Raw genomic sequence first — 27,705 nt, 5'->3', positions numbered from 1 at the left:
AGAGGATGCTGCCCAGTTCCTATGAAATTATCTTTTTTGTTCAACTTGTTTAGGAAGTCTGCACTGTGACATCTGACTCTGATCTGCTTCTGCATCTGAAGCAATCCTCCAAATATTGAAAAATGTAGACAATAACATCTAGCTACTCAAATCTCCCATTACTGAAGGAAATTAAATAGCACCTTCCAGAAATGCCTTAAATGTTCTCAGATACTGCTAATGAGAGGCAGGTAAGTAGCTAAAATAATTGTCACGTTTATGACATGCTGTAACATGCTATAAAGAATTTATCCAATATCATTAATCGGCACCTGATATTCCACAAGCAGGTTGAGATGTTTTCTAGAACCAAAGAAACTATCTGAGGCAAGGTTTTCACCCTTATAGCTCTTCAGATAAATGTTTTACCTGTATGTGAAATGTTTCAATAATTTTACAGTGCTGGTTAGAGGCCATAGCAGTAAAGATAGCAGAATTCAGCCTCTCTGTTAAGAGAAGACAGTAAAAAAATTATCAAATGTACTTCACCACTATCACCACCATAACCAACCCCTCCACATACACACATCTGCAGCCTGCCAGCTTGTTAGTGCTAATATTTACCACCATGACTACCAGCCCCAGGAGATATGTGAAGCAAAATGTAAGCAGAGGCTGGTGATATGTCCATTTAAAAGTGCAAACATGCTGAAAGAAAGTCTGCACTTCAAAGGAGTCTGCCATGGTGAAGTCACCAGCAGGACTTCTAACAATGCAGTTTTTATAAATGAGTGCCCAATAAGCTAATACACCTTTYAAATACAAGTCTTTTGTGCCAAATGATAAAGTACAATCATTATCAATCTGKTAAAATGAATGAACTTTCAACAAGAATTGACGGTGCACATTGTGTATGCACTTTGTCAGCGCWGCACATGGTACAAAGGAGAGTTATCTGAAACAAATCCCTCCTGTAAAGGAGGAATAGGAATCAGTAAATATATAAAGCAGTTATCACACACGGTGATAACATTTATGATGTGCCGATTGCATTGTGTGTAATATACAGGAGAAATGAGTTTCATATGTGTGTTTACTGTCCACACGTGCACCAGCAGTTAGGGTAGTTCAAGAAAACTTCACATTGAGAGAGCTCCCATTTTCTACCCATGCATGAGACAGCTTTCATTGCTATCCTGCTGAAATTTCCACTTTCTTCTTCCCACTGGATACAAGGCTTGGATCATTGTGTTAAATGCTTGCTTTTAAACAATCTCTGGTGTCTTGTGATCAGAAAAAAACTCAGTCTCATTTCATGGAAAAAATCTCAAACCTGTGCTAACTTTGATGTCACAGGTTTGTTTGTAATGACAATAAAAAGAGAAAAGTCAGAATTGAAGTCCTTACAAAAATTGCACCCAGCATTCTGAAGAAGGAAAATCAACATAATGATACACTATTTGGTATAGCTAACACAAAAGGTTTCTACAAATCCTCTAACCTACAACGTCTAGCAGCAATAACCTAAAAATATAATTGCATTTGATGCGAAAAAGTAATTATTTTTAATGCAATCAACAATAATGAATAAAATTTGAAATCTACTTGGTTCAGGCTTCCTACCCCAACAAAGACCAATACAAATACTTCAGAGGAAATGAAAGAATACTGCTGTTGATAAAACCCCCATGCCTATGGGTCACCAACTCAAAGAGAAGATGACAAAATGCCAATGGCCACATCTCCTGTCACATTCTCTTATCCACTCAAAAGCAAATTATCAGTATGTCTTTCTCCTACTCTACCATGTTATAAATAAGGGGTAGGTGCAAGTTACCTTAGGTTGTGTACTGACGCTCATTTACTGAGCCATCTAATTTTCATTTCTCTGCATTCAAAGACTACAAAACTCTGATGGCCTACTCTATCTGTAGAATTGAATTCTACAGATGCAGAAATCTCTGTGACTTCCTTCAATGAGATTAAATCAGTAAATATGATTACGTTAGGTGGTGTACGTACATCAGCATATGATGCAATTGCTACTTTTTTCTGTTTATTTGGGACTGTATACCACTGAGTAACGAACACAGTCAAAACACCACTTCCCGATAAAAGAAGGATATCCTTAAAAATTAAACGACTCCTATTCAGGAACTCTAGATGGAGAGAAATTGTAGAATCGCAAAGAGATGAAATCCAGGGAGATAAATTATTTGATATATATGGTAATTAGGTGACATTGTGATAAGAACCTTAGAAATATGATAGATAGACTTTGCAATGCACTGTTTCACTGATATTGTTTCTGCGTACATACTCATTCTTTCCTCTTCAGAACAATGTTCAGCTGCTAATCTCTTTATACATGTACTTGTTCTTTGCCCTTTTGGTCCCATTCAGAGCCACATGAATCACTCCCCTTCCAGTTCACGTAGCATTCTGTGAACATTGCTGATGGTTCAGCTAGCACACAAATCACAGGCAATAAATATGTAAATTGTTCATTTTTATGTAAACACAAAGCCTTCAATAGATTTTTCATGCACAAAGAGAGTTGCTGGAAGTTGGGTACCTTCTAAGAAAAGAAGCATGACTGAGACAAGTTTACTCTGGTTATTGATAAAATCAATATAAAACATTAAATACTTTGCTACTACTTGCAAATGCTAGTATAAAATACATTATAGGATTTATGGAAAAAAAAATCTTGTCTTGGGAAAAAATTAAATTCACACTTCAATATTCATATAACAAACATTGGTTGAAAATAATATGTGGAGTTGTGCCATTAAAATCTTTGCCTCCAAGGGCAAAGAAAGGAACTTAAAGAAAATAGCTAATTTGGAAAGTGTTCATCAAAACAGCCTAAATATGAAAACTGAAATTATGCATGAACATTTTACTTGGTGATTCCTCTGTTGTCTTCACATCTTCATTTTTCTTCCTTCTCTGTCTTAGCTGAAGGCAACTGTGCAACCGTTATGGATAAATTTGTCCTAAATTCACCCAAGTAATTGTCTTTTCTCTTGATATAGAATATTACAGTGTAGAGGCTGGCCAGGTATCTACAGAATTAAAAATAGATTTTCTTCAAAATGTTGCACCTAAAAAAAACCCCAAGTCCTGCACCTGTCTTCACACCTGCAGCCAAAATTTACCAAAAATTCACAGTTGGGAGGGCACTTGTCTACAGCTCATTTTTTTGACTTGACCTTTAAAATATATACTATTTTCTATTGTATTTTATGGCATGGCCCGTTTATAGTTTATGGTTGCCTTATCTATTTTAATTGTCCCTTTTATGATTGCAATGTTCAATTTGGAATAGTTTCAGCTTATATGCTTTCTGTCCACTTTTCTTTAAAATACCTTGATTCTTAGATCTTTGGACATCTACCTTAAAGCATTAACTGCCAGATGCTCAGCAATCAGCACTCCCACAGCCTTCCCTGCTTGCTGTGTCCCATTTTTCCTGCCATTCCTGTGGATCCTGTCTCACACAGCCTGACTCAGGGTTATGTTAAACAGTTTTGCTGCTGCTGTGCTGCTTTTCCTGCCCTGCACTCTGTGTGCAGCATGATTGCCACCATGCAGACCTGTTTTTGCTGTACAGCCATGTTCATGCCTCAGTGATTTCACCTTCACAGCTTTTGCTAATAAATGACTGTGCAACCGTAATAACACAGTACATAAAGCAACTGTTTTCTATCTCAAAGCATGCAGTTGTTTGTCTCTCTTAATCTGAGGTACTGTTTGACACAGTATTTGTCAAACACCAATATCATTTGGCATTTCCATGCTCAGTGCAGCCTGCCAGCATGTTGAGCTCAGACAGCAATTAGTTACTATCCCTGCATATATTAATTTAATAAGATAATGTCAGATCTTTGATATGGTTAGTAGTGGATGTTTAAGACATTTTTTAAAGAAACAATTTTCTCAGGAAAGATAGGCCAATAAGCTTATAAAGTGTGTCTTCCTTACTCCTTTCAGTTATCACAAAGCTTGTTCTCTGAAGAATGAGAATTTATATTTATGGCTGTTGAGTGTATGGTGTTGATACAATCAATATTCTCCAAGTCTAATTCCTGTGGTTTATTTTTTAATTGGGAGTGTTTCTAGACTCTGAAAGTTTGGGGTCTGGCTTCAGAAGTATTTGGAAGGACTGGCCATAACTTAAAGTTTGGGCTAAATTTCACAAGAAAAGCAACTGTTTTCTACCTCAAAGCATACAGTTGTTTGTCTCTCTTAATCTGAGGTACTAGGTAGGTCAAAGTCTAATTTCTTCATCATATTGCTTCCCTGTGATCTCATTTTCCTCTCTTACCTAAACAAAACTTTTGAGATTCTGTGAATCTTATTTTATGTGGAAATAAGGCAAGCAGAAACAGRATGAGAGGACATAGTCTTAAGCTGTACCAAAGAAAGTTTAAGCTGGACATTAGGAAGAATTTCTTCACAGAAAGGGTGATTAATTATTGGAATTGGACTGTCCAGGGAGGTGGTTGAGCCACTGTTCCTGGAGGTATTTAAAAAGAGGCTAGAGSTGCACTTAGTGTTATGGTCTGGTTGGCATAGTGGTGTTTGTCATGAGTTGGGCTTGATAATCTCMGAGGTTTTTCCAAGATAATTGATTCCACGGTTCTGTGAAAATGTCACACATGATTGTTTTACAAGACAGTTGATTTTCTGTTATCCTTTAGGCTATCTACTATATTATTAGACTATCTAATGTCTATCAAATCTTTCCCAGTGTGTGGCTGTTTCTCTGACATATATTCTGATGTTGACTTTTGCTACCATCCCTGCCATGAATCAGGAATGGTTCAATTCCCTTACTAGCTAGAACAGGTGAGTAGAGTCTCAGATCAGAATTTTGTCCCTATAAGCACACATTTGAAATCCAGACTTGAACAAAACTATTAAAGTCAAAATGAGAGCAATGGGACCAGATTTTGCAATCAGATTCCAGATGTTTCCTCAAAAACTAAACACAGGCCATTATTTCATTTAGTAGGAACCTATATAGGAATTGCAATGCCTAGCTATTAGAACAATTTTGAACTGTCATTTTAACATAATAAAGACATGTAAATTCTTTTTAAATTGCTTGTAAAAATATTCCCATCTACCAATTTTTTCTGCTACTGTAAGTACTTGCATCTTACACAAAAATTGAGTTTTATGAGTTCTTGACAACAGATACTCTCAAAAAGTGCCACAGAGCATGGGGTTCAGAACAAAAGGAATTAAGAAATGTCAACAATTCATTCTTAGTAAACATCTCCTAGRTATTCTTCCAACTGTAAGTGGTTGCAGGTATCAAACGTTCATAGCGGGCCCGATGGCAGAAGGCTGAAAATGCTCTTCTGGCTCTCSTGCAGGCAGCAGCACACGTGAGCTGTTGGTGACTGCCTGGTGGTGTGGAGAGTCAGGGTCTGTGATGAAAGCATGGTCCAGAGGATATCAGAGAATACTGGGCAGAGCCTTTGAATAGCCTGTTCAGCACAGCCAGCTCTTGGCTAATTAGCCCCTYCAGAGCTGGCTCTGGCTATACTTGGCTTTTATTAATTGAGATTCCATCCAACTTAAGTTTCCTGACAGATAATTTTCTGTTTGATTTGTGACACTGAACACATTCCTTTGTTTCACAACTCTCTTTGTTACATCTGGATGTATTAGCATTTTGGGAACTTGTTGCAACAGCTAAATCCTCTGTTATGGTGCAGAGGGAAATGAGTGCCCTACACTGGTGAAGATGAAACCCAAAGAGATCTCAGTTTCATTCCCAGCTTGTCTGGACACAGTGTGCATTGAGACAGAAAAGCCTCTAATTACTCACTTTTCCAGGAGGAGTTGAGAGCCTGTAATGCCCATTAAAAGTCGGCCATTAATCTTTATAAACAGTTGCTTTAATGAAATGAAGACTTCTGAATTTATGCTGTCGTGTTGGCTTGGAGACCTGTCTTGACAGTCTCAGCATGTACAGCAAGAGACGATCTGTAAGACTCATGGATGTCAGAATAACATTTCCGCATACATATCCAGGGAAGAAGCAGTTGGGAAGTAACCATGAATTTAGCAAGGCTAAATCACGTCTGACTGAACTGACTGCTTTCTATGATAAACTACTAGATTTTGGGACAAGGAGAGGTTAGAAGATATCACACTTACTGCAACCAGGCTTTTTACATTTCGCTTCCACAATTTTTTATGTAAGTTAGAATGCCACAGTGGCAATAGACAAAATCCTGACTGCAAGTCTGGTCTCAGGGAGTCTCAGCAAATGGGTTGCGTGCCCAGAACCTAAGACATGGTATCTGTACCATGGCATGTCGTGTTTAACATCTTCCCTGATGGCCAGAGTGAGGGGACTGAGCCACCTTCTCATGTTGGCTGGTGACACCAGAGCAGGAAAACTGGAGAGCAGGGCTGCCATCCAGAGGAACTGAGCCATGCTGCTGGAATGGGCTGTGTGCAGCTTAGCATGGAGAAATGACAAGACTTGCCCCTGGGAAATCAGGCAGAGGGGCAGTCTAGACATGGCCTGCCTGGGCAGCAGCTCTGCAGAAAATGCCCTGGGGGACAGTGAGCACACCCTGGAGCTGACAGGAGCCACCCTGGGGCTGGCAGCATTTGGCATTGCAGGCACAGGAACTACTGAACCTGGCGTTTCTTCTCTGATTAGTAGCAGACTGTTTGCATTGGAAAAAATAGCAGTAATTTACTTATGCTTATTTAAATAGATATTTATCTTGTCTGTGACTCCTCATCTCAACTGGGAAGAAAAAAATATACTTTTCTCTTTTAAACAGGAAAACAAAATAGCCCTTTTTTTCATAACTGCATATTTATGAAAGACAAGGAAAGCCTCTCGAGCTCTGGCTTTGTAAAGGAGACTTTCTAAACAATAGGCTGAGGTCAGAGTCAGGAGGCTGGTGAGGTTTCACTGGGGGAGAGCAGCAGCATCAGTTAAAGAAAGTTGGAAGGAGKAGAGCCTGAATGCTGGAATTGCTGTACATTTGGATAAAAGGGGAACAAAAAGTGATGCAGGTGAGATGACAGATAACAAGAGAAATTTCAGCGGGATCTAAAAGCATGTAATTGGCTTCTGACAGAGGGAAAAAGTAAAAGGCTCCTCTTTCTCTTCCCCAGATGCTGGCTTTGCCCTCATTTAGATTGAACATTARTAATAACATTTTGTGCAATTTGTTTATGTTTATTAAAGGAGGGTTTCTCTTAATAGCTAGAAGGCTATTTCATAACCTTATAATCCTGTGTAGTTGGTGTCTGTAGTGTAGACTCAGTATGTCTGTAAATCTAATTTGTGAGCTTTAATGCTATAATAAGATATGTAGTCCAAGAGCACAGACTGAATACAATTTGAAACAAACCATGAATATTTGAATGCAGAAATCAGACCTTGCTTTGAAAAATGCCCAAAGCTTATTGGGGTGAATGAAATTCCTTTTCTTGCAGGTCTGTAAACACTGAGGGGTAGTAGCAAGGTACTTATTTGCCTTGTTTCTATCTTATTCTCATATATTGGCATCCACTGAAGTCAGGTACAAGCTCTATGCAGAATGTGGTCTTGAACCATTTTGATTTGCCTTTCCTGCTTAATATATATCTACATATGATTGARGAAATGGATATATTTAATTTTGGGAACCATTTCATTTTAGTTTACTTATTTGAATATAGATTGTCAAAGGATTGMACAGATATTCTTTATATGACGTGGTTGCCTAATGAAAGATATTCTCTCTGGGGACTTTGTCTGGGTTAGAACAGAGMTGTGAGTGTTGCCAGAATGCAGTTTAGGTGTCTGGACATTGGCAAACACACTGTCAAGGCACAACTAGTTGACAGTGTGGAAAGCATGGAGGTAATGCAACATTTTCCACAGTAGCCAGATTTTTCTTCCAGAGTAACAAGTTTGAATTAACTCCTACAGTTTCGTATTTAATGGAGATTTGCTATTTCAGGTACCACTACTTTGGAAAGAGAATAGAAGATAGTGAAAATAAAATTGAATGCAACTTCTCTTTCAGTAATTGCATTTTGAAATTAATAGATAGAAAGAAAAGCTTCCAAGTTTGACTAAGGGACAAACTCTACCTGGAATGTGCTRGAAGAAGTAAAGGACAAATTGAAAGATACAAAATTTCTAAATATATGAATTTTCCAAGCCAGCTTCATCACAAGACTGTAAATCTGACTACCTTGAGCTTGTACTGACAAGGAAGGCTGTATATGCCTCTGTTCTACTAAAAGTAAGCTAAAGTGATTTTGATTAACAAAGGYTGTGAAGTGTCACAGAGTTAATGGCATCCTGAGAGGCAGGGCATATCAGTTAGATTTAACTCCTCTGTGGAAAGTAGTTCATAAATAAAACCTCAAGATCTCCTGACAAAACATTTTCCAAGAAATGTAAAATTATAGGTGTATGCTTGACAGTAAAATTTATACTAGAAGCAGTAAAAAGAACTTTATTAACATAAACAAGTCAAGTATCCTAATCCCTTTCAAAACTCCTATGCTTCTCTATAAGATGAACTCTGGAAAAGAGAGTTATCTTGCATATGATTTAGTCTTGGAAGAGACCCTTGACATCATCTCTTCGAACAATACTTTCTCTCAAAAGGCATTGAAAGGTTTTGTGGTTCTTCTCCTCATGGAATGCAGTTATGGCAAAGGCTGAATTTCGTTGTAGTTTTGTAGGAAAAAGACAATGGAAATATGTATGGAAAGAGTTAATTTTTTAGGCTAACACACATTCTCAATTATTTATCACATTCCATGAAATTTGAAGGGCATTAAATGAAGGCAGCAGGACTGGCTCCTGTGTCAGGTTACTGTCTGACACCCAAATAACAGAGAGAGACCACTTCTTCATGTCTTTGCCACCACACATTGTGTGCCTGGTGAAAGCTGTCAATAATTGCTGGGGTTTTTTTCACTTCCTGAATGCTCATAGTCTACTTCAAACAGTCCTGGTTGTACAGGATCAATACCTTAGCGCCAGTAGCCACGGCAAAACTGTTATCATTATTGTGTTTACCCTGGATCAGGTTACATTCTTTCCTCCCAAAGCCACTAAAAGTTCCAGCAAGCGCACACAGCATCTCCTTGGCAAGTTCTTTCTGCCTTCTACAACTATCAAACACATTTCCGCTTTTTTCCCCTCCTAACAGGATGCTATGCCTAAAAAATATATTGGGAGAAGCGCAGGCAATGAGAGAAAATATTGCCTAGTCTTTAAATAACTGGCATCAGGACACTAATTCAAAACACTAGTGATTATTGAATTGGCACCCTGACCTGGTGAAACCAGGAAAAAAAGTCAGTAGGAGAAATGGACCATGAAAAGCTTTGGGTTTACTATGATTGTAAACAACATACCCTTCCCAGGTTTCTTTTCTCAGGCAAAGCAGACATGCAAGCTTATGTTCAGAATGTCAAAGGCAGAACCATTAAAAGGTATGATTTTATATAGACACATTTAGTGTACCCTTTAATTAATCAACTGAATGCGTCATTTTTTACTTCAACTCATTCACCACTCTGGCTTTGTTGTGTCATTAAATATGACATTTTCACATTCGGGAAAAAATGTCAAGCTATAACACCGACTGCATTGTACCGCCTCTACTAAACAGAAATCGTGATTGACAGGTTGAATCTCAGAAGGAATAATTTTCAGTAAATAGGAAATACATGGTGTTCATTATTGGCTTTAGAATATTTGGGGGAAAAAGTGGAGTGCAACAATTTTTTTCCATTTATTTCTGCTTCATGTATTGTTAATCCCATCTATATTACTTGACATATGCCTTTTTTTTTCCCCAATTATTTTTTAACCTTGTATCTCACAGTATGGTCACCATAGAAAAAAAGGTAAAACAACAGATTTACACARTTTTGCTCAAGTATAAAAGCTGTCTCACTTACAAAAGTCAGTATTGTATTAATCACTGCTCTGTTCTCAGAGATTTATTAATTGTATTAAATACAGAGCCAGTGGGCAGGTTAAGAGAGTGATAGCTATGAAATTTTACAAAAGAGRAGAGTTTACTACAGTCACTGCTTCTAGTTCACATTCATTACAACTCTTGCTGTAAGGCATTTATTTGTGACACATTTGAGGTTCTTCTCTTATTATGTGTCAATAAGCAGGAGAAAATAAAACCCTCTGAGATAAATACCAGCACAAATAATTGCTTAAATGGTTGACCAAAATTTGAGCCTAGATTTTTCAGGTTCAGATAACTTCTTTTAGTCAATAAATCCCAGGTAAATCTAGGGAGTAAAGTATTCTTCAAACTAACACCTCTGAAAGTTAGAGCTGGTCTTACTTTGGTAATAATGAAAGGATAGAATTATGGGTCAAGATCACTGCTAGTAAAATAGCTCCACATAAGAGAATAATGCTAAAGTAGATATTTTTTTGTCTAACAGTAGAATTTGAATAAAACTAGTTTAGGTTGTCAAGTCCCTTAAGAAGAGTTAGGAAATCAGTACATTTGTGATGGAAAGGGAATCTCTATGTTTGTGATGGAAAGGGATTTTTCTACCATTTAAAAATCTTGATTTCTGAAAAGATTTCTGAAAATCTTGATTTCTTGAAAATCTTGATTTCAGGTTCATAGCTATTAAGCAGTTATAAAGAGTTGGGGGTTTTTTTGAAAAAAAAAAAATCAATAACTTTTGTCAATATTTAGAAGTGACTAAACATTTTAAAATTATATCTAACATTTTAAAAGAAAAAACCATTTTGATGTAATAATACTATACATTGCTTAGAAAATGAAATTCATTATCAAGGATGTGTTTTTCCCTTTAATTTTTATATCAGAAAACCACCAAAAAGCAGCTTTTTCACAGGGAAATTTCATGTTTCGATGATTTGATGCATTTTTTAAAATATGACCTCCTGGAAGTGTCTTCATCAGCTCCACAGCTGACACTAGAACTAATGACCAAATTCTGTCACTCAGACAAAGCTTCCCACTGTGATCCTCCGAGGGAGCACAAGTTGCTCCACCAGGCAGCCGTGCCTTGCTGAAGTGCTGGAGTGGGGAGCCATGGCCTAATCTCCTCCCTCTGCTGTTTGTGCCTTGGGAATGTGCAGAGCTGGAAGCACTGCCCATCTCATMTAACCACATTTATGTGGAATTTTTCCCCTGTTCCAGAGTCCTGGCTATTGTCACCAAGCAGAACAAGTGACATTTATTGTCACATGCTCCAAGGCTTCTTTGCAGTGCCACCAAAGAAACATAATGTTACCAAGAAATAACAATCCACAGGCAGCCAAGATCCTGCATTTATACCATTTCTCTTATTTACAGTAATACTGTTTATGTCAGTAAGCTCCACCGGGAGTTCATCTTGAGCATTAATTTATCCCTTTTTTTTTTCATAGTCGGTTTCCATTAACACTTGCGTTCATTATTTCTAGTCAATATTGTTGGTCATTATCAATACTAAATGAAAAATAAATTGAATTTGCCCTTTAATCTCAGTAGATAACTGCCATAAATACAACTATAGAACAAACTCATATTTCTGGTGATGTAGAATGTAGGGCATATTCAAGATATAAACTTACTCTGACATTTACTAAGATGTTGTCTTGGGTTGATTTTTGTGCCAATTTTGTTCTGTATTCCTTTTCTGTTGTCATATATGCCCAAAAGATGTTCTGTATCTTTAAATGCAACCCGGAAGAAGCAGCAGGGGATGCTGGGAAAGGCAGCGCGGTCGGTTTTAAAAGCCAGCGCTGCCACACAGTCCTAGCCTTTTTCCAGCTCGGCTCTGGCTCAGCTTTCTCTCCGTGGGAGTCCTTCTGCTTGCCGGAGTGCAGCACAGTTACATTGTTACAGTTTCGGCTCTTAGCTTCGGCAGCTCTCCTCGGACCCCCGTCTGCCTCTCCTGCGATTCCTCTCCAGCTGGGAGAAAAAGCCACGCGGCTCCATCTCGTCCGGGACTGGGGGAAGTGAACCGGGCTGGCAGCAGAAACACACCAAGTCCTCTGACCCGTCACAGGGAAGAAAGGACTGTGGTACAGGTTTTTTTTTGGTTTTTTTTTTTTTCTTTTCTTTTTGCCACTGTTACGGAAACGGCCACGTGGTTTGTTTTTCTTTTGTTTCTTTTTCCGGGGGACGGGAGGCGCCATCTTGTCGGCGCAGCGTGGCGAGGTTTTTTTGAATATCTAACCGTTACTCGTATCTGTGTACGGGAGGCGCCATCTTGGCGCCGCGTGGCGGGGTTTTCTTTTGAATATCTAACCATTACTTTTTATCTGTGTCCTGTGGGCACTGTGTTTGTAAATAAATTACTTTTTTTTTCTCTTCACTTTTTTGCCCAGTATCTATTTCTTGTTGGTGGGGGAAAAAATTATCAAATTTATTTTCATTTCAGAGGAAAAGTTTCTCTGGAACGTTTTTCTCTGAAAACATTGTCTCAAAACCGAGACAGATGTTTAGCCAGATTTTACAGATTCACAGGATTATCAGCCTCCTAAATTTGGGATAAACTGCATGGAAATAGGCCAGTCTATGACTCTTTTCCATACACTGTCTAATAAACAATCTTTCTACCTGTGAATAGGGATGTCTRTGTTAGTGTGCACTCAACTATAATGAATATAACATTTATCATAGCATCACAGGGTAATTCTGCTGGCTGTAGGTATGAARAAATCTATTCTCTTGAAAGGAGAAATTGTGAGTACAGTACAAATGGAGCTCAGAAAGAAATGTATGTCGCTGTTAATACCACTTTCAAGATTATATATTGTGTGATGTCCTTCAGGCATGTGAAAAGACAGGAATGAATGCAACCATTATAATTTACTGAATAACATATCTCTCCTAAAATTTTTGTATTGGTCATCCAGTCCTTAGAAATTCTGATAACATATTTTTCTTTTCCATTATATATATTTTTACATTAAGTATATAGACAAACATTGTTTAAATAGATACCKAATGTCATTTCCCTGAATTGCATAAACCTAAATGGAATTTAGAAGGATATAATCTGAATCTGAAGTTTTTGTTCTATATAAAATTTTCTATAGCTCAGTGCAGTAATTCTAAAGATTGGGATACTTTGTGCCTTTTATCCTTCTGAATTCCAAACAGAAATATATTCATTATTTAATAAAGAAAATATTGAATATTATGTCACCCTAGGTAACAGYTGTAATCTGGTAGAGGCATTATTTCATAAGTCTATGCCTTTTAAAATTATTGTATAGTTCTGAACTGTAAAAAGACAGTCATTGACCTGTTGGATTAACAATGCAACCCTTGGGATTGTAGATTAGTTAAGAAAMGTTTACACTTGATTTGGGACAGTAAAACAAACTTTTTGCATTTCACAGAACATCTGTGAAAGATACCAATTATCTCCCATCTCCTGGTACTGAAAAATGAAGTGGAGGTTTAAGTTCACCCTCAGCTCTGTAATTATATGCTCATGGATATATTTTTATTTCAGTTTCTCAGTGACAAATCAGGGTCGTAACAGAGATGAAAAGAAACTGTTTATTCTGATGAAAAGAAACTGTTGGGAGGACCAAGAGTCCCATATCAAGGTGCAGAGCATATCTGTGGTCTGTCTTCCAGCCCACCACCATCCATAAGCCATAGATACTTTTGCAGATGGCAATGCTGAAATACCTGGCAGTCACTTTGTATGAATACACGGGGAAATGGAAATTTTGGAGTGTGGAAAAGCACGGCCTTCCCAGTCATTAAATAATTGGTTTTGGAGTTAAACAGCAACAGCAGCTAAGAGCTATATTTCAGCTCTAGTGTTCTAGATTCCACTAAGCCACATTTTGATCATGATACTGCATCCACTAAATGTAGAGGCCTGCACAGGCTCCCTCAACCTCTTAAAATTCAATGCAGACAAAGGCCTAAAGTCAAGATTAGAAACAGTAATAAATACAAATAATCCATCTTCTGATTTAGCATTTAGAGCTGTGTCTGCCTACAAGAACTTTTACTTTTCAAATACAAGCCTCAACATGGAAAGGTTTTGCTGTTTTGCCACTGAAGTCRGTGTGGAAAATTAAAGGATTTTCACTCTTTCAGTATCTTGAAGCCAAAATGATGAAAAATAATCTTTTTTTTTTTTTTTTGCTTAATTCACGTACTAAAGGAAAACAGCAGTATCCGATCTGATTTTTTTTTAAAATCCTTCATCTTTGAAATTTGCTATTTTTTCTTCATATTTTAGAACAAAAATAATTTGTATTGAAAAATAAATGCAATCTGAATGAAATTATTTGGTCGTCATGCTCCCCTATCTTTACATCAATACATCTTTTGGGTCTCATCAATACATCTTTTGGGTCTCATATCTTGTAATGTCCATAATACCTTTTCTAAAAATAGAAGCATGCCATAAGCATGTTGAAAAACCGAAGAGTATTGATAATCCTTCAACAATTGTGCCTGCCCTGTGCTTCAAAAGGAAGTGTCTGTTCTCCAGCCCCTACCATGAATGGACTTCCACGGAGAAACTGAAATTTCTAGCTCCCTCTGATGGTCTGCTTTGGAACGATGTATTCATAACTACCCCTTCAGACACAATCTTCCATTTCAATTTGTTCGTAAGTCATCCTTGGATATTAATATTTTGGTTCCAATCCTTTACATTCCTTCTCCTTTTTGGAGAGGTTTTTGAAGACACTTTCCAACTTTGGTATATGACTCACCAGCCAGCCACTAGCAGACCAATAGTTTATGTTCTTAAAATTGCAAATTGGTATTCTAGGGCTTTCTCCTTCCAGGTTTCCATAGCAACTCTTGTAGAGCTTATTCATTAGAAAGAGTTCTGTTTAATTGATCTCCTAATGTATTGCTTAATAGTAACTGTTAAGCAGTCTTTTGTTTCCAGGTCATATTTAGGGTTCACATATTTGCATAAAAGCATTTCATTAGCTGAAACCAATCATTATTAGTAATTTTCTTTTTTTAGTTTAAAATAACTAAACCGTCATTGAGATTTTCTGAATAGCAAATATTTACATCTTGCTGAATGGGTTTTCTCTGTGAGCCTGGGTGCTTTGTTTCTCTGAGCAGCAAGAAAATTATAGAGCTCCAAAATGTTAATCAGGGAAGACAAAAAGAAAGTGGCTTTTTTTTACAATTGAAATGAAAATGCACAGTGATGATAACCATAGGCCACAGGCAATATTTGATGACGAAGTTGCAATGGATAAATATCCTTTAAAAATCACAGTAATGCACTGCCCAACTTGAATACATTGGGATTTTTTTTTTTCTATTATGCATAACAATCATTTTCTGACATTTTAGACTACGAAAGTTTAAAACTTCAAACAAATCCTTTTTTTTTTCCTTAATGTGATGCTGTCCAAAACACTTCCCACTTAGGCTAGTTCATATGATTAGTATTTTTATGGTCAAATATATTAATGCATTTAGTTCTGCAATTGCAGAGTTGTTTGCAGAGTTTTCAGCCCACTGGAGTCCATGAATGTGAAACGATTCACCCATAGCCACATGATGAATTTTAGCCTTAAGAACAGGAAAACTGTGTTCACAAGAACAAGCACTTAAATTCCCTCTGTATAATAACAGCTATGAAAAAAACTCTATAATTCAACACCTAACTTAAACACCTTGGAAAGAAGAGCTAATGCATCAAACTTTCTCAAACCTGAATGTAGAGTATACAACACATGGCTGAATTCATGTTAAACACACTGCACCTGGCAACAAATTCACATTCATTATTTACAAATATTCTAATTCATTTTCTAAAATTCCATTTTTCATTGTATTCTAATTTTTTGATTGTTTGGGTTTTTTTGGGTTTGTTTTTTTTTTTTTGGTTGTTTTTTTTTTTTTTTTTTTTTTTTTTTTTTTTTTTTTTTTTTTTTTTTTTTTTTTTTTTTCTCCAATGCTTGGAACTTACTGTTTTCAAGGTTTGTTCACAAACATAAGAGACTTGAGTCTGATTCTTTTACTCTTTTGGCTCTTTGAAAATGAGATCTGATATTCTCAAGCACAGAACATCAACATTTATGAAAATAGCAAATAGGGAATGATTTCTGGTGAATTTCCAAGACTTATAAGGCATTAATTTCTTTCAGTTCTCAAAATATTCATAGGTAGTTGTCCCTCCGAGTTATATGTTATATRCATGTTATATGCATAGCTTGACCAAAACCCACAATGTTTGGAAAATAATTGAGTGGGTCAATAGCAAACACAAAAAGAAAAGTATTTTCTTTTATCTTTTATTTCCTAATAAAAAACTGATAAAAAATGCTGTTGTTATTGTTTATTTTTTGGTATTATTSTAAAGGTATCTAAAGGGGGGAAAGTTCCATTTAATATTCATGATAAAACATAGTCTGAACTTAGTTCCCAGCTCATAGTTTCATGTTTCTGGCTTTACTGAAACATTACTCATTAGTACTTCCAATGAAGTTACGTTGAACTYGATTTTCAGTTATAAAATCTCAAACACGTCATTGTTTCTTGCACATAGAAAGTTCTTCATACTTTGAACATTTATTTTTCTATCCTATCATTTTTTCATTGCATSCAAATACCTAGGGGGCACATATGGGGCTAGAAACTTTTGCAGTCATCGTTTATACTATTTTACTATTTAAACCCTTGAAATGGGACCCAATAAATAAAGGAACTGAAACTGAGAAATCCCTATGATAGAGTACAATCTCAAATKGAGACTATGTCCTCCATTCTTCCTCCTGTGAATGATATTGTCTTAGCTTGCTACATCCGCTGTTGTTTTTTTCCTAGTTTTATTTCCAGGAGCTAGACCTGGCATTGATCCTTCTACCTGTTAAGCATAATTAAGGCTGCTGCCCTAATAAGTCTCTAAATAAGCATCCCGCTTTGATCAAATGCTCAGGTTTGTGCTACTGTCCAGAATGGCAATTCAATGACAACACTTGTCTTTTTACTTCCTCTATCAAAAGAGCAAAATTATAATTTCTTCATGAAAAGGACCAGAAAGAAATCCCACTACAGACAGCTTCAATTCAGGAAACAATGATCATTTCCGTGCATTCACAATGTGAGAATATTTATGTTGTTAGATAAAGCTGACCCCCTGTGATACAAAAACTGGTGCACATTCAGTGATAACTTCTAAAGAGTTACATGCCATTGATAAAGAAGGTAGGGATTTCAGTTGCATACCTAAAACTACAGAATATCTTGCAACCTGTATTAGAGTAATATTGGCTCTAAATTTGGACAGACATCAGTTCAAACTTTTTTGCTGGTGTTTTCTCATTTTTCAAAAAAAAGCTGTGAAATATGAAAAAAAAAAAAAATTGAGGAAATTTTTGCTTTTCCTTAGTGTTGCTGTTTTATTAAAAAAAAGGGAGAAACATATCAGCAGTGGGTATTTTTTAGAACAYTTTTCTAATTATTGCCTTAATTGCATTGCTGGCAGAGTATGCAGSTTTTACTAACCAATAAAACAATGATCCTCATAATGAGATTATACCAGCAGCAACTAATCATTGTCTCATCATCAATCTCTAACATTGTTTCCCATTATTAAAATTCACAATACTCAGTAGGTTCCTCAGCAATATTTTACAACTCCAATGTATGCTACAGCATAGATGTTTTCACTATTGACTGTGGTTTCCTTGTTACCTGTAGGATCCGAGTGGGATTTTGTATGTAARATGTAATAAATCAGTACCAGCAACATCCACAATATTTGCTGGGTTTCCCCACAGAGGCTAGAGATCTTTGGAGCTGTATTTGCATCCTGTTACTGCTCCRAGGCTGGGGTTAAAAGATAGAAAGATGTTTTCCTCTGAACTGTTTCAGCAAATATGCATGCAAAATAGTGCAGATGCCCTCAATTAACACCTAACGTGGCAAACCTGACACACAGTCAGGCTGTGTATCCCCATCCAGCAGCACACAGGGCTGTGTGATTTAAACCAACTGAACTGGGTATTTTCCACCCAAATCTGTAAGTGCCTGGGTTTCTGGGTGTGTGACGGCTCCTGGGATAGCAGTGGGGTTGGGAAGCCCTGCAGTCTGCTGCCACCAGCAGGGGCCACCACGTTTGCTCCCAACCTTCTCTCCTTGGCTGCGTGGTGCCGGCCATGGAGCAGGAAGGTTGTGTGTGTCATTAACATCAAATGTACTCGTGACTAAGAGTGCCTTTTTATCTGAGACCATTTAATCATACACTGTCACTTTCATCTCAGACGGTGACAGGCTACCAGCTGAAGCGTGCTGAGAAGATAATCTTCTTTTCAAAGACAAAAGCGATCCAATGTGAAACATACTCATCTAAGGGCCACAGACATTATGGACATATGTTTTCTTTTACCTCTGCTCTTCCCGTACCTCAGAAGACTAATTTACCATCCCAGAAAAACACGTTTCTGACATCCCTGGAAAGGTAATCAAAGGGAGAAGGACCCTCTTCAGGACAAAGGTGGCTTCTTGACCAAGACAAGTGCCTGTCTGAGAAGTTGGCAGTGTGGCCAGTTTATACCTAAAGCCACGGTGAAAGCARACCAAAGGAGTGTAAGCACATTGTTGTTTACATCCAACATGCTCACACATTTTCATTGTGTTTTATGATGAAACTTGTTCCTTGGAAGCCAATTCCTAAAGTTAGCAGGTAGAGGTGTTAAAAGGATGCAATTCACAATCATTAAAGCTATAAGGGACAGCATTCAAATGGGAATTCAAAATCTTAATGAGCGTAAAAGAACAGTTATTTCTAAGAAATAAAAAACATCAAAAATAGGCAAGCAGATGCTGTGTATTTCACCATATTAACTTAAGTGAAATCTTTTTTTCCAACTTTTTTGTCTCTTCTTAAAGTAAGAAAGGAACCTGTTGAAATCAAGGTAGAGAAGAAATATTGCAAATWCTGGGACTTACTAAGATCACGGGATAATTGTCTTACTTAATTATATTAGTGGTGCTTCCAATTACTGCACAGACATAAAAAACCCCAGTGCTGCATTTTTGTATATWCACAGTTTTTCCTTTAGGCAAAGCAGTTCATGAAAAATTATTAAATATAACCAGGTCTCCTATTGCTCCTTATCCAGCATCACTGTCACCTCTCAAAAGCCCAGATTTAAAATGAACTGACTTATCTGCTTCCRCAAGTGTTTCCAGTCTGCTCACAACTTCCAATATAGTCTGAGCTATACTTTAAAAAATCTGAGATAAATTCTCAATTGATCCTCTGTCATCTTGTGTTGTCCTGTTTCCTCATGACTACAATCCCTGTTGAAAAACACACTTCAGGCCACAGAGGATTAGAACTATAAAAGAATTTTCCCATACCTTCCCAAAATTTCTCTCTTGTTTCACACCAAATAAACTGTTTATTGGGGTCCCCTTCCCATTCAAATGTCAGTTCATTTGGGATATTTTCCTGATTTATTTTTCATGGTCTGTATGTTTTATTAATGACAACCAGCAAGATAATCACTGTCCTACTCAATGTGAGAAGAATCCAAGGTCTTCTTCCCTGGAATCAAAATGTGCCCCCTTTTGTGATCCTGTCCATAAGTCCACTGTGAATGAAGGAGTTAGTGACAAATGTAATGCTATTCCCTTTTCTCTCATTAAAAAAACCATTGAATGCCATCTTACAGATTCTTAGGTGCATTTTTTAATGCTATCATAATGGATCAGCATGTTGTTATAAACACCTTGTACACACTATAAAGAAACAAAGTAAAAAAAAGGAAAAAATTCTAATTTGCTTTGAAAAAATATTGTGTCAGAAAAGATTGAATCCTCRGGATTCAGAAAACCTTACCTGTCTGTTTTCAAGGAGAAATCCTATATCTTCACTTGTATCAAGACACCATGAAGGTATAAAATGTCCCAGATAATTAGCTTGAATAAATAACTCAATTATTCCAATATCAGCAGAAACACCTTTCTAAAGAGATCATTTTAAGCTACAAGTCTTCATGTTTTAGCACTTCCCACAGATGAGATCTAAGATTTAGTCCAGGTGGAATACGATTTYGATCAGCTATGGTGACTGAATGAAAAATCTTTGTGAGGCTGGAAGAATGCACCTATTGGTTTTCAGGAACTGAGTGCCAATGACAAACCAATGACATAAATCTGTTCCTGTAAATGTACAGTGATAACATTAGTTATTGAGGTCATTGAACCAACCTAAGAAAAATGTTACAAATCATCTATTAAATATAAGAAGAAAACATGGAAATGCACTTCCTGACGTGAAAGGAACATTCCATTGGCAATTTTAGTTGATTTAAAAGTAAGTTGTCGCTGCACAAAGTGATATCTTAAATACAGAGAGGTTTTTTTTTTTTAAATTTCTGTTCTTAACATTTGGAACACCATACTCTAAACTTGTTTTTTTTTTAATTAAAAGTGTCAATCCATTGAAAGCTAATGACCTGACACTTCCTGTAAGCTCAAGAAAAACAAGAAGTGGAGGTAAAACATGCTTTTTTTTTTTTTTTTTTTTTTTTTTTTTTTTTTTTTTTTTTTTAAGTGAGTATAGGTTTGGAACTAGAAGGTAACTATTTCATATGCAAACAATATGTGTAAAAAGTCTCCATTGATGGAGACTTAATAGAGACTTGTAGAGTCTCTATTAATAACATCCTTAATAGCGACTTGTAGTTGGCAATTTTTTTTTTCCACCATAAGTAATAGCACTGAGATTGGACCTAGCTCTTCCCTAGGTGAGAATGTTTCCAGGTGAAAACATTTCCTTTTCTTTAGTGATGAATTTCTGGCCAGTGAGGTCATGTCATCAGCTTAACTCGACAAAGTCCATGTACTGGGCATCTAAAGAAAGATGAGGGTCCTGTCAGGAAGACATAAACAAAACCTGAAGTTATTTCAAAGCCAGGGGAAGTCTGATATGGTGCTGAGAAAAGACAGAGAAATTAGTATAATAACTCAGGATTAGGTAGGATGAGATCTTTCTTTCCCAGAAAAACTCACAATCTTTCAAAAGTGATTAGAATAAATTATTTTATTTCGAGCTTTAACCCATAGACACTATATTTGCCTCCATGAACCAGTCAACKAAATGTGTTTGGGTTGATTGTGGGAACTCAGATTGATGATGGCAAGGGGTACATACAATTTTATATAAACAAACATTCACAGTACAACTACCAAATGTTTACAGATTGGCAAATGTATCTTAGATGTTATTCATATGAACCATTTTCCCTCCCCCTTTTCTTTTAAAGGTTGTATCAAGTTTACCCAATTTTTTTCTCTGCAAAAGTTCATGAGCTTGTCTYATGTTGGTCTAATAAAACTATGTGCTCCTTAATACATCTAGTAAAAATGAGAAAACMGGTTTCACTATTAAAACACTTGTTTAAAAATAGTATTTAGACTCTTACAAATTTAATGAACAGCAAAAACAAAAGYGAAAATTGCAAATCCTAGTTGGATTATTTACATAAAATGGCTGCATTTTTTATACAGTAGAAATGCTGATGTCTGTATCGAATTTTAATTAACTGTATTTGTATTTAAATTGAATTTTGAATGATCTTTGAATGAAGCTGTACTAGTTACAATTGTGAAAAGACAAGAGCTCTGTAAATTATGGATTTGTCCTTAGTTCTGCAAGGAAAAAGAAAGGTTTTTAAAAATTCTGTGAATTACATGCTCTATATTACATATACTTTCTCTTGTTTGTTGTTTGTTTGTTTGTTTTTTTTTAATTTGATCACCATCTTCAAATTATTTTATATTTTTAATGCAGAAACACTTAGTAGTCTAATATATTGAGTTTTGCTTTAGGAAATCACTGGGCTAATTGTAAGAACTGAGATATTTGAGAAGGATACATATGCAATGCAGCAATACAAACATCGCTTTGCAAAGTATTAAAAAGAAAATTAAAAAGTCACAGGGTAGAGTTTTTTATATAGTTTTAGAGTGGCCTCCAAAGAACATTTTTTTTAATCATGGTTATTCCCAAAAGAGACTAATAGCACACATCTCTTAAAAATATATTAAAAAGCATTTWAACATTTAAAGTATTTCAGAAATGTTTTCAAACATGAGGTTTAATTTTCAGCATGTGTCCTATGCGAATATAGAGCAAATATTTTATGAATTTTTGAAATATCAKTATGACTCAGAGCAGAATTCAGCACTTGAATATGATCTTTCACATGTAAGTTCCTTAAAAAATAATAATGCAATTCTATTCTACCTGCAGTGTATTCTGATGACAAGTCACACAAAAAAATGTGTTCTCATCAGCCATCTGTCTTCTTAAACTTGTTAAAATATTTTGAGGTTAACACTTATGTCTACATAAAGATGAAATAGTTAAAGTGAAGTGTTCTAACCTTTCTCTCTGCCCCTTCATAATTTATGCTATTGTTCCAAAAATGCATATGTTTTTTACAGAGTAATGCCTTTAAGAAATAGATTGTTTGTGTAGAAAGTGCTCCAGAGTGATATAACCTGATAAAAAGGCCTAAAAATGTCTGGTCATGTGGCAATTTATTCACATTGCTCCACAAGATGGATTAAGAGAAGAAAAGCATGATTGTGGACAAGAATTATGTGATGGATAAGCTGACTGTCATTAAACGTTAAAATGTTAATAGGAATGCAATCAAGAGAATGCAAATTCCTATACCATGGATTGAATTCACTCTCCATCCAAAAACACATCTGATGTAATTCAGAGATTTGGCAAGAGCAAATTCCCATTCCTATTTTTCAATAGAAAAAAATAAATACTGGGACCAGATTCAAGGATATGTTATACAGCCATGTACAGAAATACAACTTGAGAGTGGCCTCCCTGAGTGAACCCACCACCYGTGGAGGATTTGAAGAAATAAAAACAAGACGGCAAGCAAAGAACAAAAAATTGAAATTGGTTACCATCTCAGACWCTTCTAACACAGGTTAAATTTCTGTCATCACATTCATGATTTTTTCATGGACCATTCATCCTTTACTTTGTCTAACTACTTTCTAAGCCCTTTATGAAAAGTTCTGGAATGAAATGCAGATTATTTTAATATGTGYTGTGATACAACATTTCAGTTCATGAAAATCTGGTTTTAAACTGGTTTGTCTGACAAATTCAATAGGTATCCCTCCTACGGAATATAGAAGAAAATTATTGTCTGTTCGCCTTCCTAGAGGCTGTAGATCTCTCCACTTTTGTCTCAGTTCTGTATTTTCCAGCTTGAAGAGCTTGATGCTTAACCTTTCCAGATCTTGAAGCAGTCGCGCACCTTATTGCCACCCTCTCTTGGAATATATTCTAGATTTGTCAGGTTGTTTTGAGATTGAAGGACAAGAACTASATGAAATTATCAATTTGTTGAGCAAATTCATTAGTATTGTTGTACTTTATAAAGAACTATCAGACTAAGAAATTGAGTAGGTTTGCAAAATATTTTTCCAAGATTTACTTTACTTTTTCTATTACAACCAGTGTTAAATTCCCATTTGCCATTATAGAATTTCTCTATGCRTTTGCAAGCCTTATTTTTATGTAATTCCTGATAAGGGTAACCATATAAAATTCAGAATTTTCAGCAAGTGTACATTAAACCCTGTCTTAACATTCTTCTGGAGAATGTGCACCTCAGTGGATATATTTTTTTTATACCTTAAGCACTTATAAATTATAAATAAAATTTTTTACTCCATAGTCAGTATTTTCTAAAACTCATAGTGAGAATTTATCACTATTCATTCTATGGCCTTGTTATCAAACTGAAATTCAATTTTTCACACAGGTTCATAAGAGTCCACAAAAAGGAACTTTCTTAAACTATTTGCTATCAAGTACATTTACATTCTTTGGAGAGATTTTTTTTTCTGAATACATGTCCACCCACCTACTCATCATCCTTGTTGATTTGTGTGTCCCACATACAACAAAGCAGAATAAAGTTTTGGAATGTTATAAATATAACTGTGTTATATTTATATGCCAGTGTTCAGCTGGCATAATTAATAGGAGTCCTGAAAGGAAGGCAAAAAATTCAGGTCCACACAAGAATTTTGTAATAGTGAAAAGGGAGAAGAGTCAGGAAATTAGTGGCAAAAAGAAAGGCAGAAAGAATTTTTTCCCCTCCTTTTCAACAGCAAGATYTATGTGGTGAAGAAGGGTGAGAAAATTTTGCTTTTCCACAAGCTTGATATTAATAGAAAATATTTGTGATAACAATGTTGAGAACAACACACYTTTAGTATAAAAATTGCCCACTTAGTTCTGTCAAAGCTGATATTTGTGAAGATTATCTGATACCAATGCCRAGAGTGAGCAAAACATTTCCAACTAGATGAAAGTGCAGAAAATTGAACAAAAACCAGAAGCCTTGAAAACATGTTTTAGGAAACAATGTTATSACATTGGCTTCATTATTCTGCAATCTTTGAGATTAATTTAATCCTTGAGATTAATTAAAAAACTTCCCATATTGGGTGGTTTTTTAATGACTTTTCAATTTAAATGGCCATGTTAGTCAATGTCTAATTACATACAGTAAATRAGCAGCAGACCTGAATGTACAACCAGCATGTCACAATTTCCTAAATAAATAAAAAAAAAGCACAAAGTGAATAGGAAGAAAATCGTCATTATGTCATTAGCCTACAAATGATCATCTGCATCAAGTTCATAGAAATGAATAAATGCTTTGGCTGCATGCACATTCTTTTTTTTTATTATTTGTCCTCTGCCACTGATGGAGTATGAGACCTTTCAGTCCAAACAGGGCTATCACAATTTTTCCATAGATATTAAATAATGTACTCCATTCATGAAGTAATAACCACCTGCAGTTAAACATATTTTCATGGAATATTATGTGTATACATCTAAATACAGAAAGTCTGCCTGCCTATTTCTAACATAAAGCTCATTCTATATATATTTATTAAATGAGAATGAAAACTCYCTCACTGATATATAAATATTTAAAACACAGATGTTTAGCTTAAAAAGAGTAAATTGCAGCTATAGATCCTGGAAAATCTCTTGTGAGACAGTGTAATCTGTTGGGAAACTTGTCATAACCAAGATATTTCCTCTCAGTGTACAGATCTTGGTTAACCACAGCATCTGAAATGGTGTGAACAGCAGTCTATAATCYCAACATTAGTCTTTAGTAATCTACATGATAAAGATAGTTTAGMTGTTTTACACATTCTTGGAGTGTTTATAAATTGTGACAATGGGGAGACATTGTGTCTTTTTGTCTTTTGTCAACCTACTGGCCAAAGTATAAAAAAAATACTGAAAAAGTATAGCAATTACTTTTACTCTCAGTAAAAACACTAAAACACAATCAAACTTGTTTCTATACATTTTGAATGACATAAAGGTGACGTAAATGTTGCTTAAGTAAATACCTCTTTTTTTAAAACAAAGTCTTATATTCTACCTCTCATATTCTTTTTATGACCCTCACAATCAAAGTTAATAACCTTTTATATTTTAAACATATTATGCTTGCAAATTGCCTGTTTTTACCTAAACTGTTACCTTGGAAGGGTGCCCTGAACGTGGCTGACAGGATTCTGTATAGGCAAGAGTGACACTAGAGTTTCTGGATATCGTCATAGAATCACAGAATAATCCGAGTCGGAATGAATCCATTAGGATCATTGACTCCAACTCCTGCCTCTGCACAGAACACCCCAAGGATCACATCATGTGCCTCAGAGTGTTGTCAAAATGCTTCTTGGACATAGACAGATGTGGTGCTGTGACCACGGTGATCCTCAGTGGAGAAAACACAAACTCCCCAATTTCAGCAGCACTTCTACCCTACTGCACTGTACACCTCTGAGATAGAAGCAGTAGTTCAGCCACCAGTCTCCAGCACAAAAGACCCTTTTTCCTGTGTACATAAATTCTATTCAGAAACTTAAACCAGCCGATTAAGTACTTCCTTTTTCTAACAAAAAAAACCCTAATTTGATTAGTTTTAACGTAAACTTCATTCTACATCTTTCTGGTCTGGCACCAGTTTTGAGCGCTTTCTTGATTTTATAGTGCATGGGTTAGGAGGGCATCATATAATTACAGAATCACAGAATCAAAGAAACATGGAATAAGCTGAGYTGCAAAAGACCCCTAAGGATCACTGAATTCAGCTCCTGGCCCTACACAMAGTACCCCAAGAGTCACACCATGTGCCCAAGAGCATTGTTCAAATTCTTAAACTCTGTCAGGCTTGGTGTTGYGACCACTGCTCTGGGGTCCCTGTTTCAGTACCTAACTAGAACCTTTTGGATGAAAAAGCCTTTTCTAACATCCAGTCTACCTCTACCCTGGCACAGCTCCAGGCCATTCCCTTGGGTCCYATCACCATTCACACASAGCAGAGATCAGTGYCTGYCCCTCCTCTTCCCCTCACAAGGAAGTTGTCCCTGCACTGAGGGCTCCCCTCAGTCTCCTCTTCTCCAGGCTGAACACACCAAGTGCCCTCAGCTGCTCCTCACACGGCTTCCCCTCAAGGCCCTTCASCATCTTTGTTCCTCTCCTTTGGACTCTCTCTAGTAGTTTAATGTCTTTTTTATGCTGTGGCACCCAAAACTGTCCCCAGCACTSGAGGTGAGGCCTCCCCAGCCCAGAGCAGAGCGGGACAATCCCCTCCCGTGCCCGGCTGCCGATGCTGTGCCTGGTGCCYCCAGGACAGGGTGGACCCTCCTGGCTGCCAGGGCACTGCTGCCCCATGTTCAGCCATGGACCAGGATCCCCAGGGCCCTTTCCATGGCACTGCTCTCCAGACTCATTCCCCAGTCTCTGTGGACATTAAAGACAGTTTTTCATGTAGTGTTCTTGGAGAGGCCACTAATCACATTGAAAAAATGAATAGTTATTAATAAAGAKATTATAGGTGGCACCTATGGATAAATTGGAGTATCTTTCCGAGGACAATGGAGATAGAACTACAGAGACATAACTGTCAAGTATTTTGCAATAAATGTAAATACTTTCCAGGTTTCCAGGACCTCAGCTCTGTCATCTGGCAAACCAAATCTTTTCACATAAAAAACTTTTTACAAAGCTGTGCAARTGAGACTGGTTGAAAGGAATTACACCTATTCCACTCTTCTCATGTTTTTACAGATTTCTTTCTGTTCTTTTCAGTGCATGACATCTCGCTAGATGCCTCCTCACAGTTTGTGCKGTACCACACCTTCTGAGATTCCTTTCCTTTCCTTCTTCTTCAGAAGGTCTGTAGTGGGTGATAACTGTTGAAGTAACACAGCAACACACTGACAGCAGTCAAGGGATTCTTTGTCAGGTAAATGTCTTGAACTTCTGCTTCTATTTTTTTTCTCATTCTCTGATTCCTTTAGTTTCACTTGCAGCAGCTGGTACCTTTCAGTCTACAGCTAAGTTACCAACTATTTAATGATTTTGCAGTCTATCAATTGTGTAGTCATTCCTCTGCCTGCCGATTTTATTTAATATCCCAGACCTCTCCAGGCTACTCTGTGACTACAGGGCCATAAGAAATCTATCTGCCAACAGGTACAAAACTAACACCCAGGAATGCTTTAAAAATCTATAGATGTAATGATTTAAGGGTCAAATTAAACTGCAGCATAGAGAACCGTATTGACCACCAATTGCACTGAGAACTGCATCAATTTATAATAGAATTGGATATTACTGCATGTTTTTTTAGTGGTG

Source organism: Malurus melanocephalus, unplaced genomic scaffold (assembly GCF_030028575.1).
Source record: "Malurus melanocephalus ecotype Western Australia unplaced genomic scaffold, MMel_1.1 scaffold_158, whole genome shotgun sequence".
NCBI lineage: Eukaryota > Metazoa > Chordata > Aves > Passeriformes > Maluridae > Malurus > Malurus melanocephalus.
This window is presented reverse-complemented; position numbering follows the sequence as displayed.